Genomic DNA, 10,543 nt, shown 5'->3' on the forward strand with positions numbered 1-10,543 from the left:
CTTCTGCAGAATCATAACATTTTAAAAATTTTGGTGGAGTACCTTCTTTGAGCCTCAATTCCACTCTTTTATAATTTATAATTTTTTTAAAGATTGTATTTATTTGAGAGAGAGAGAGCACACATAAGCAGGGGGAGGAGCAAAGGGAGAGGAACAAACAGACTCCCCCAGTGGGAGTGGAGCCCAACTGGGGGCTTGATCCCATGATGCTGAGATCCTGATCTGAGCTGAAGTCAGACGCCACCGGGGTGCCCCTATAATTTAAAAATTTTATATATTACACTATATCTAATGCTTGAAATCACTTTATAAAAACATTTTATTTTTTTATTATTTTTTTAATTTTTATTTATTTACGATAGTCACAGAGAGAGAGAGGCAGAGACACAGGCAGAGGGAGAAGCAGGCTCCATGCACCGGGAGCCCGACGTGGGACTCGATCCTGGGTCTCCAGGATCGCGCCCCGGGCCAAAGGCAGGCGCCAAACCGCTGCGCCACCCAGGGATCCCTATAAAAACATTTTAAAAATGTTTTACCACTAGCCTCTGGTAAAACAGTCTCCAGGGGCAATTGGTTCACTCTCAAAATGATCCATTCCACCTTCGGACAGCAGTGGTCCTTACAAGAATGCTTTCATCCCCAGGGTTCAGGGAACAGTGTCACCTCTAATGTTCATTCATCAGTCTCAGGTATGGCCAACTGCTTACCCTCACCCCTTTCACATATTACAACAACTCATCAGATGTAATATTTTAAGATTCAATCATTTTTACCAAGATTGCTTTAATTTTGAGTGCTGACACTCTACACTTTCCAGCTCAATCTCAATCTGTATTTTTTTTTTTTTTTTGAGAGAAAGAGAGAGAGGGCAAGCATGCGAGCAGGGAGGAGCAGAGGGATGGGGAGAAAGAGAATCTTAAGCAGGCTTCATGCACCGTGTGGAGCCCAGTACAGGGCTCGATTTCACATCTCTGAGATCATGACCTGAGCTGAAATCAAGAGTCCAGTGCTTAACTGACTGAGCCACCTAGGCACCCCTCAATCTCTGTCTTAATTCTAGCTTTTGATTTTCCAAAAGAACCTGTGTTTAAGGATGCTCATCTGGGATTACAGCACTAGTTGTCTCTTGAGATATAATACAACACTAAAAAATTTAACTTGCTCCCTCTTCAACATTAATAGGCTCTTTTTTTTTTGATCCAGGGATAAGAAAGTTGGAAACCAACTGTTTGATTCCTGTTTTCCTATGCTGTTGATAAATAAGCATGATATCTAGAGTACAGAAACAACAGCCTTGCTGATACTGAGTGCTAACATCAGCCACTAGAATCTGATATAAAACTCTCCATTTTTTGATCTGGACTATGGTTATAGCTGCTATATTTCATAGAATTTTAGAAGTAGGAGACATATTAGAAAAATGTAATCTAACCCACTTATTTCACATAGGGGAACTCAAGGAAGTTATTCTGGTTAACTGCTCTTTCATGCTTTTTTGATAACTTCATTCTGTGCCCTCGCTTACCTGTAAAAGTACATTGATTTTACTTTCTGGTGATTGGATTTGAAGGAAGACTTAAAGTCATCTTGGGGCACCTGGGTGACCCAGCAGGTTAAGTGTCTGCCTTTGGCTCAGGTCATGATCACAGGGTGCTAGGATCGAGCCCTGTGTTGGGCTTGATGCTCAGCAGGGAGCCTGCTTCTCCCTATCCCTCTGCCTGTGGCTTTCCCTGCTTTTGTGCTCTGTCAAATAAATAAATAAATAAAATCTTTAAAAAAAAATAAAAGAATTAAAGTCATCTTATTTAATTTCCTAAATTTACATATTACCAGATCTGAAAAGAATAAATGACTTGTCCAAATTCAAAAGATTAATGTCAGGAACTGGCCCCAGGTTTCCCTCTGGACTTTTATTCAAGGACATTTTGTATTACACTGGGATTTAGATTAAATTCTTAAATGATTAGAAAGGAGTAATTATTTATGATATAAATTCTTCCATTGTACTTTGTAAAAGTAACATGAAATACTTTTAAAAAATTGACAGAGTTCTTTGGGTCCACTTTTTCAATTTCACTATTTCAAATGTATTTCAGAGTTTTAAAAATATATATAAATAGGAAGGATGGTATAATGAATACCCATATCCTAGATTCAATAGCCACCAACATTCTGCATCACTGGTTTCATCCATTCTTCTTTTTTGCTAAAATATTTTAAAACAAATTCCAAACATTATGTTATTTTACTCTGACAGATATTAGTCTTTACTGCTTAAAAATAGATTTGAAAAAAAAATATGAAACCTATTATTACTCCAACAAAATTAACAATTCTTCATATCATCTAATATATTTATAGTTCTTCACATGTTTCAAAAATCTTTTTCCATTTGATTTGGTCACACCAGGTACCATACTCTGCATTTGGTTAAATTTCTAGATCTGGTTTCACATTATCCTTGTTGTTGATTTATTGAAAAGTTTGGGTTATTTGTCCTGTAGTATGTTCCATATTCTGGATTTGTCTCTGTGCTTTCTGTTGGTGACATTTAACTTGTTGCTCTATCTCTTATATTTCTTGTTAACTGAAGTTGGCACTGCTTGATGAGATTCAGGTTCAACTCTACTGGCAAACGTTTGTGGTGCTGGTGCTTGATAGAAAGCACATGATATTAGTGTCTAGTTGTCACACTTTTGTGATAATAACAAGCTACAATTACCCATCAGCTTTAGTATAGAAATTTCATCTAATGATGAAAGCCACCTGAATTATTTCATTAGGCAAAATGGCACTTTTCTAATTTTCTTTCTTTTTTTTTTTTTCACTTTCATTAACTGGATATTTTTCTGTGGAGAACTTCATATCACTCAACTACCACTCTTTGGTTACTGGGTAGAACAGAGAAGGCAGGATAAATGCCTAATTCTTTTCTTTTTACTGCCAATTTTCAAAGTAAGGAAACATTCTAAACACAATGGTGACCAACAAAATGTGTGTGCATTGGGTTTCTTTTTAAGTGATGGAATGAAATAATAAATGCTAATTAATTAATTTCAGTTACTATTTTTCATTGTTAGTATATTTTGCCAACGGCATTCTTCCCTTATATTTGCTCCTACCTGTTTATATTGCTTCTGATATGTCTCATTACTGATTGCCTCTTTCTTTTCTAGCATAACTTGACACAAACTCATTTAATGCATTTTCTTCCCCAAACCTAGAGTCAGAATTCTGCAACAGGTCTGTGGTTCCTGTTAGTAGGAAATGGCACTTAGAGACCAGAATGTGGACATTGGGAGCTCTCTTGTTTTTGGGTGGTCACTGTCCTCAAGATCTTTGCAGTTGTAAAGCTAAGGAATACATATTTTGAAAAGAAAAATAATGAAATAATACTGAAATTTCATATCAATATTCAATTCAAAGTTAACATCATAGAATTTTCATGTAATTTCTTTAAACTCTTTTACACTAATAATTTTGGCTCTTAGCAAAATTGAACTTTTAAAAATTTATCTTCATGCACAAATGTATATGCATATTTGTGTATATACTAGTTCCAAATTAATGATACTGATACCAATAGATACTGAATTGAGTTTAAGATTAATTGAAGCTCTGTTTTTAATTAGAACACATTCCACTTAAGATGAGAAGTCCTTAAAAGTCACTTGAGATAAATCTATCATTTGTGTTATGATGTCATTATTTTGATACATTGATATATTTGATTGTTTTCATTTGTTTTAAGTTTGGAGGCAAAGTGTGGTAGCTACTTCAGCATCACTTGACAACCTGTTAGAAACACAAATTTGTGGGCCTCATATCAGAACTTCTAAATCAGGAACTTTGGGAGTCAAGCTCTGAAGGAGAATTTTATGTAATATTTGAGGATGACTGATCTAATGATAACTATTTTTATTAGTTTCTCTTTTTGCAAATATAAAAGAATTATGTATATATTAATTATCTCCTTTTTTCCTTATCCAAATATTATCATACTATGTATGTTGTTCTGTATCTTGCCATTGAAAAAATATACTTTTCATATAAGTCATTTTTTAAGTTTTTATTTTAATTCTAATTAACTAACATATGGTATTATATTAGTTTCTTCATAGAAATCATTTTTTATTTTTGCGAGAATATTTTGGAGGTAGATTCCTAGAACTGCCACTGCTAGATAGGTTGCTAGTTTTTTTGCTTTTTTTAAGATCCTATCAAACTCCTTTGCCTGGACGTACAGTTGTTCTTTAGAACTTTGCCGATAGAGACTTTGGCAGACTTTGGGATGTTTGCCAATCTGATATATGAGAAATCGTAGCTTGTAGTTTTCACTTGCATTTCCTGATTAAGAATGAGTTTGGGCATCTTTTCATATGTCTAGGGACCATTTTCGTTTCTTCTTTGGAGAATGGCTGCTGATATATTTTGCCACTTTTCCATTAGGTCATTAGCATGTTTCCTCTCAGTTTGTAAGAACTCTTAATGCATTAAGCATATTAGCCATTTAAGTGCAAATATGTTTTCTCAGTTTTTCATTTGTCTTTTACCTTTAGCTTTTACCTTATGTTATGTCATATCATGCTAACATTTTAAGGAAAAGGAACATGATTAGATTTATTCTTGTTTTCTCTTGTAGCTTCTAGATTTTGACTTTTTTAAAAAAAGATTTTATTTATTTATTCATGAGAGACAGAGAGAGAGGCAGAGACACAGGCAGAGGGAGAAGCAGGCTCCATGCAGAGAGCCCGATAAGGGACTCGATCCCAGGGCTCCAGGATCACATCCTGGGCAGAAGGCAGGTGCTCAACCGCTGAGCCACCCGGGCGTCCCTAGATTTTGATTTAGTAAGGCTTTCCTCAACTCAGGTAATAAGGCAGTTCTGCTATGTTTTCTTTGAGTATGTTTTTCAGTTTTTAACATTTAAACTTCAATTTATCTGGAATTTTTCCTGGTATGAAGTGCTGACCTGATTTTATTCTATTTTCTAAACTTATGTCTGGTTGTCCTTACACAATTTATTAGTATAGTTCATCTCTTTCCTCAGCAATCTGAGATGCTACCTTTATCCAATACTGGGTTTCTATACACCCTGTGTCTATTTATACACTCTCTTTTTTGTTCTATGTGTCTGTCTATACTACACTGTTTTAATTATAGTGGCTGTAAAATATGCCTTAATATCTGGTGATAATTAGAAATACTTTTCATTTTTATTCTAATTATTACTTTTCTGCTAATGTCCTTAGGCTTCTCTGTCTTAGATCCTCTCCCTTGACTTCCTGTGAGATCCGGCACTTAAAATAGCTGATTATTGCTACCTCTCCTCTGCTCTTCCTCTCTCCCACCATTCAAATTTATTTTTTGTTTTAATTTTCATCTTTAATATTAAAAAGACAAAACATGGTAGTTTTATCTAATTTTAGTCTGTTTATTCTTAAGTACAATTAAACAACTATTTTTTGGCTTATCAGCTTCAGGAGATATCCTTAGCTCACATTTTCTTTCACTGGGTATCTTAAAGAGTATAGTTGGGAAGTTCACACCTATATCTGTTCTACATTCCTTGTATTCTTTTCTTTCCCTTCCCATTTTTGCTATTTGTATAGATTATTCACAGGTTGTCAGAACATCTGGAATTTATATGCTACTTTGTCACTCTTATTCCTATCTTCTAGTCTTTGTTCTATAGTTTGATATATTCAGTGCTTACCTGTCAGCTTTATGCTGAAACTTCTGTAATCCTCTTGTGCTAGATTGTTCTCTACTACCTTCTTCAGGAAGAGCATTAGTGTGTTAATAGCTTTTTATCTGTGGCCTTCCCCTTTTTTCTGAGAGAGAAAAAGAGAGAATGAGAGGAGTGAGGAGGGCCAGAGGGAGAAGGAGAGGGAGAATCCTAAGCAATCTCCACTTCACACTCAAGTGGAGCCTAATGAGGGGGGTGGGGTGGGGGAATAGCAATGGATCATGACCCTGAGATCATGATCATGACCTGAGCTGAAGTCAAGAGTCCCACGCCTAACCGCCTAACGCCTAACCGACTGAGCCACTCAGGCACCCCTGTGGTCTTTACATTTGAAGAGTAATTTGATTAGATGTAAATCTTTAGTTTATGTTTTCTTTCATTGAGTAGCTTAAAGATATTGCTCCAGAGTTTTCTACCTTAAAATGTTGCTGCTTAGAAAATGGATGACAATCTGATTTTCATTATTCCTGACAAACTAAAGAATTTTTTCTCCTTATCTTTGAAGTTTAATAACTTTACTAAGATATGTCCAATAAAATATATCATTTATAGATTAATATACATTTCTCTTTGATACGTAGATCTAAGACTTTTTAAATTTAGGAAAACTTTTTCTTTTTTTTTTCCAGGAAACTTTTCTTGAATTACAGTCATAAGTATTTTATTTGTTCCTTTTCCTAGGTGTTATCTTACAGTTCTCCAATTGCATCCTCCTTTGTTGCAATTGCAGGTCTCCTTTGTTTGCTGGCTATTTCTAGTACTTTCTCCTAAGTCTTCACAACAACAACAACAACAACAACAACAACAACGAAAACATCTTTGAGTTCCTTCACTTTCTTTTTTATGCACTTATGGCATCTATTTGTGTGTTCGATTTAGTTTTTCTCTTTTTTTGCTCTCTTTTCCCAATTCTTTTTCGACATCAGTCAATTCTCATTTTCTATCTTTCCATAACTTTTGGTACACAACTCCTGTGTATAAGAAACGCTACAATTCTTTAGTTCTTTAAATCTGAGTAACTGTTCATGGAGCTACCACTCCACTAGCCAATAGAAGATTCAACTTAAGTAACTCTTTGTGGCTTATGCTCCTTCACTTTTTAAATCAAAACAGAAGCTGATCATTGCTGTGGCTAGAGGATGGTGGGGAAGGGTCTGGTCCTGTGTCCATGGTGGTTGGCATCTTTATTCTGGCTCCTCTGGCTCCATGACAGTGCTATTAAGACTTGGCCTGATTTAGGCTCCTTGCTTTGAGTGTCCTTAGAGATGTTTCTGAGAGCACTTCACTACGTTCTCAGAAGATTCTTACCAAAACTTTTGTGTCTTACTAAGACTCAGTAAGACATGTCTTATCACTTGGGTTGCTTTATTCCATAAGCCTCATTCTTCTGGCCACCCCAGTCTCTGGGCAGAGGAGGGGCTAAACTCATATGTTTCACTCAAATTTGGCCATTTTCAACTTCCGTTGCCCAAGCTTCTTCCCTTCATGACCCCCCTCAACACATTTAGCCTCTCTCTGAGACCATCAGTTTAATAATTTTTGGTGAAATAGAAATACTTATTTTTCCTCTGTGTGTCTTGAAGGATATTTTATATCTTTATAAAGGATATATATTCTGTGTGTTTTGAAGGGTATTTTATATCTTTAAGGATATAAAGATATATCCTTTTTAGGAATATATGTTATCTTCTGTTTTATGGGTAAGGATTAGAGCCTGGAAAAGTCAATGCCACCTCTAGTGGCACGTTCCTAACACATTCTGTTACACACATCTTGGCTTATTTATGCCTGTCTTACCTTAATATATGTGTTAGTGAAACTCATTGTTGAAGGGTTTATTTTAATGAAAGACATAATTAATGTTATGATATTGAAGATACATCATAATAAAAAATAATTAACTTTGTGACTTTTCAGCCACTGATGCTTTGTCAGTTAGATCCTCCAAGAAGCAGACAGCAAGTAGAAAGAGAGATACATGGGAGGAAACTTCTTGAAGGATAATGCAGTGGGGAGCCTTCCTATGGGAATACAGGTCTTACACCTTTAAAGGTGAAAGTGAGGGAAAGGTCAGATAGGAAAAAACGCAAGCATAAGTCTGTTCACTGCGATACTTCCAAGGACAAAATTTCAACCACAAAGCAGCCTAGCTGGCCATCCTACGGGAACGAAAATACACATGGCACAGTAGAATTCTAGGCAGTTCTTAACATGGTGGCTACAAAAATTTATCTTAACATAAGCTGCTTCGTAAATATTGACTGGAAACCTTGTGGATAATCTTATTAAGAAAAATGTATTTGTGGGCAGCCCCGGTGGCTTAGCTGTTTAGTGCTGTCTTCAGTCCAGGGCCTGATCCTGGAGACCCGGGATCGAGTCCCACGTCAGGCTCCCTGCATGGAGCCTGTTTCTCCCTCTGCCTGTGTCTCTGCCTCTCTCTCTCTGTCTCTCATGAATGAATAAATAAAATCTTTAAAAAAATGTATTTGTGTATCCATGAGCATGTGTGTTTATGCTTGGAAGAACACGCAGGAGAAAGAATAGTGCTAATATTCTAGACAGGTAAGATTGGAAGGGATATTTCTATTTTGGATTTTGGCATTTTCTCAAAACATTGTACAAATTTATTAACTTGAAAAGGCAGGGAAGCTCTTCCCATATAACACACTCTTGTGTGTATATGAATGCGCTTTCCAATGTGCCTTGGAGCACCTTCCATTCTGCATTCTTCCCCAGGTATACCCTTGTTTTCTTGTTTTTTTTTTTTTTTGAATGCACCACATTCACATTTTTTTTAAAATTTTTATTTATTTATGATAGTCACAGAGAGAGAGAGAGAGAGAGAGAGAGAGAGACGCAGAGACATAGGCAGAGGGAGTAGCAGGCTCCATGCACCGGGAGCCCGACGTGGGATTCGATCCTGGGTCTCCAAGATCGTGCCCCGGGCCAAAGGCAGGCGCCAAACGGCTGCGCCACCCAGGGATCCACATTCGCATTTTTTTAAGCAAATGACAAAGACCCAGTTTACCAGCTTTACTTTTTTTTAAACCTAAGCTTAACATTACATATTTAAACAATTGTCAAATCTTACTAAGTTGCCAGTGTTCATGCACAACTAGAAAAACAGCCTCAATTTATATTAAACGAGAAATGTATTACCATTAATGCATTAATATCTCTCACTACTAAATACTGAAAAAGTTTGAAATTATTTTTGTGGAAGATTCATCCTGGCAATATTAACTTCACAGCAGGCTGACTCTACTTGGCTCACGTTTCAAACACAATGGAAAAGCAGGTCCGTGCTGGTGTCAGTGTAGGAAAGAGTCACGGCCACCTTGGATTATGTTGACTAAAAAAGCAAAGTGCATACAGAGATTTACAACAATTTTAAAGACAAAAAACAAAACAAAACAAAACAAAGAAACCCCAAAACAATGGTCCTATTATGTGGTCCCAACAATAAACTCAAAAGTCTATGACAAATAGGGCTCCGAAGAGCTGTGTATAAATACTTTAGATTAGGTACAGTTATACTGAAAGTTGAGTTCGTTTGAAATCTTCAAAAAAAAAAAAAAAAAAGCGTTCCTGTCCGTGCTCCGTGGTGCCCGTTACAGCTAACATTTCTGCTACACGCGTGCGCTGTTACTTGTTATCCAAGCGCAGCAGCTGCTCCTTTTACCATTTATGGTTAAGGCCTTTAACTGGCCGTGCTCTTCAACTTCTACTCTTTCTTCACCATTCTCCACAATTCTCTTCGTAGTGATTTTTCTGCCATTAACCATTTTAGTAGAAGTGGATATAGATTTGAAGTTGCCCATCCCACTACCACCAAATGTCGTGGAGGAGAATGAAGTGAGGCCCCCGCGACCTGGCCATGCGAAGGAAGTAAATCCTGTGTCAAAAGAAGAAAAGCCTCCTCCAGAAGACGCAAATCCCCTGGAGGCGGAGAACGACGACCCCGTGCCTCGGTTCCTGCTCCCACGGGGGCCTCTTCGGCTCCCAAAGAAGTCCTCAAATGGGTCTTCTCGGAAGTCCAAGGAAAACGGGTCCCTTCCACCAAAACATTCCCTGAAGACATCATCTGGGTTACAGAATGTGAAGCCAAAGTCAAATGGAGTGTCAAAAGGAACTCCACCTCCACCTCCACCCCACCTCCACCTCCACCTCCACCTCCACCCCACCTCCACCTCCACCTCCACCTCCACCCCACCTCCACCTCCACCCCACCTCCACCCCACCTCCACCTCCACCTCCACCTCCACCCCACCTCCACCTCCACCCCACCTCCACCCCACCTCCACCTCCACCTCCACCTCCACCTCCACCTCCACCTCCACCACTTAGTCCTTCTTTGCCGTATCTGTCCTGGATGTCCCGTTTTTTTTGCATCTGATAACACCTCATACGCCTCAGCTACTTGCTTGAATTTCCTCTCTTGCTTCTTCTTTGTTTTCAGGGTTTTTATCTGGGTGCCACTTTAGGGCCAGTTTCCGGCATGCCTTTTTAATATCCGCAGCTGAGGCACGTCCCCTGCACGCCTAGAACTTCATAGTCACCCACGGTGTTTCAACAGGCTGTTGGGGTGAGTCCCGGGCGGGAGCCGGCGGCCGGCAGGAGGCGCTGCGGGGCGGCGGTCCGGGTCTCCTTGGCTCCCGCAGGGCGGCGCTGGCAGCCGTGGCCTGTTTTCTTGTTTTAAAGAAGGGAAGGGATTGGGATCCCTGTGCAGTTGTGAAAAACTCACTCATGGCGAGGCAGGGCAATGGGAAATCCTCAAACAAAACTTGACCATTA

At 38.3% G+C, this 10,543-nt stretch overlaps 1 pseudogene; it reads right to left on the reverse strand.

Annotated features, from left to right (window-relative positions):
- Positions 1–9,394: 9,394 nt before the first annotated feature.
- LOC129498152 (dnaJ homolog subfamily B member 6-like) lies at positions 9,395–10,318 on the reverse strand (annotated as a pseudogene).
- Between the last annotated feature and the right edge of the window lie 225 nt (positions 10,319–10,543).

This window comes from Nyctereutes procyonoides, unplaced genomic scaffold (genome assembly GCF_905146905.1).
Source record: "Nyctereutes procyonoides isolate TBG_1078 unplaced genomic scaffold, NYPRO_anot_genome, whole genome shotgun sequence".
Lineage (NCBI taxonomy): Eukaryota > Metazoa > Chordata > Mammalia > Carnivora > Canidae > Nyctereutes > Nyctereutes procyonoides.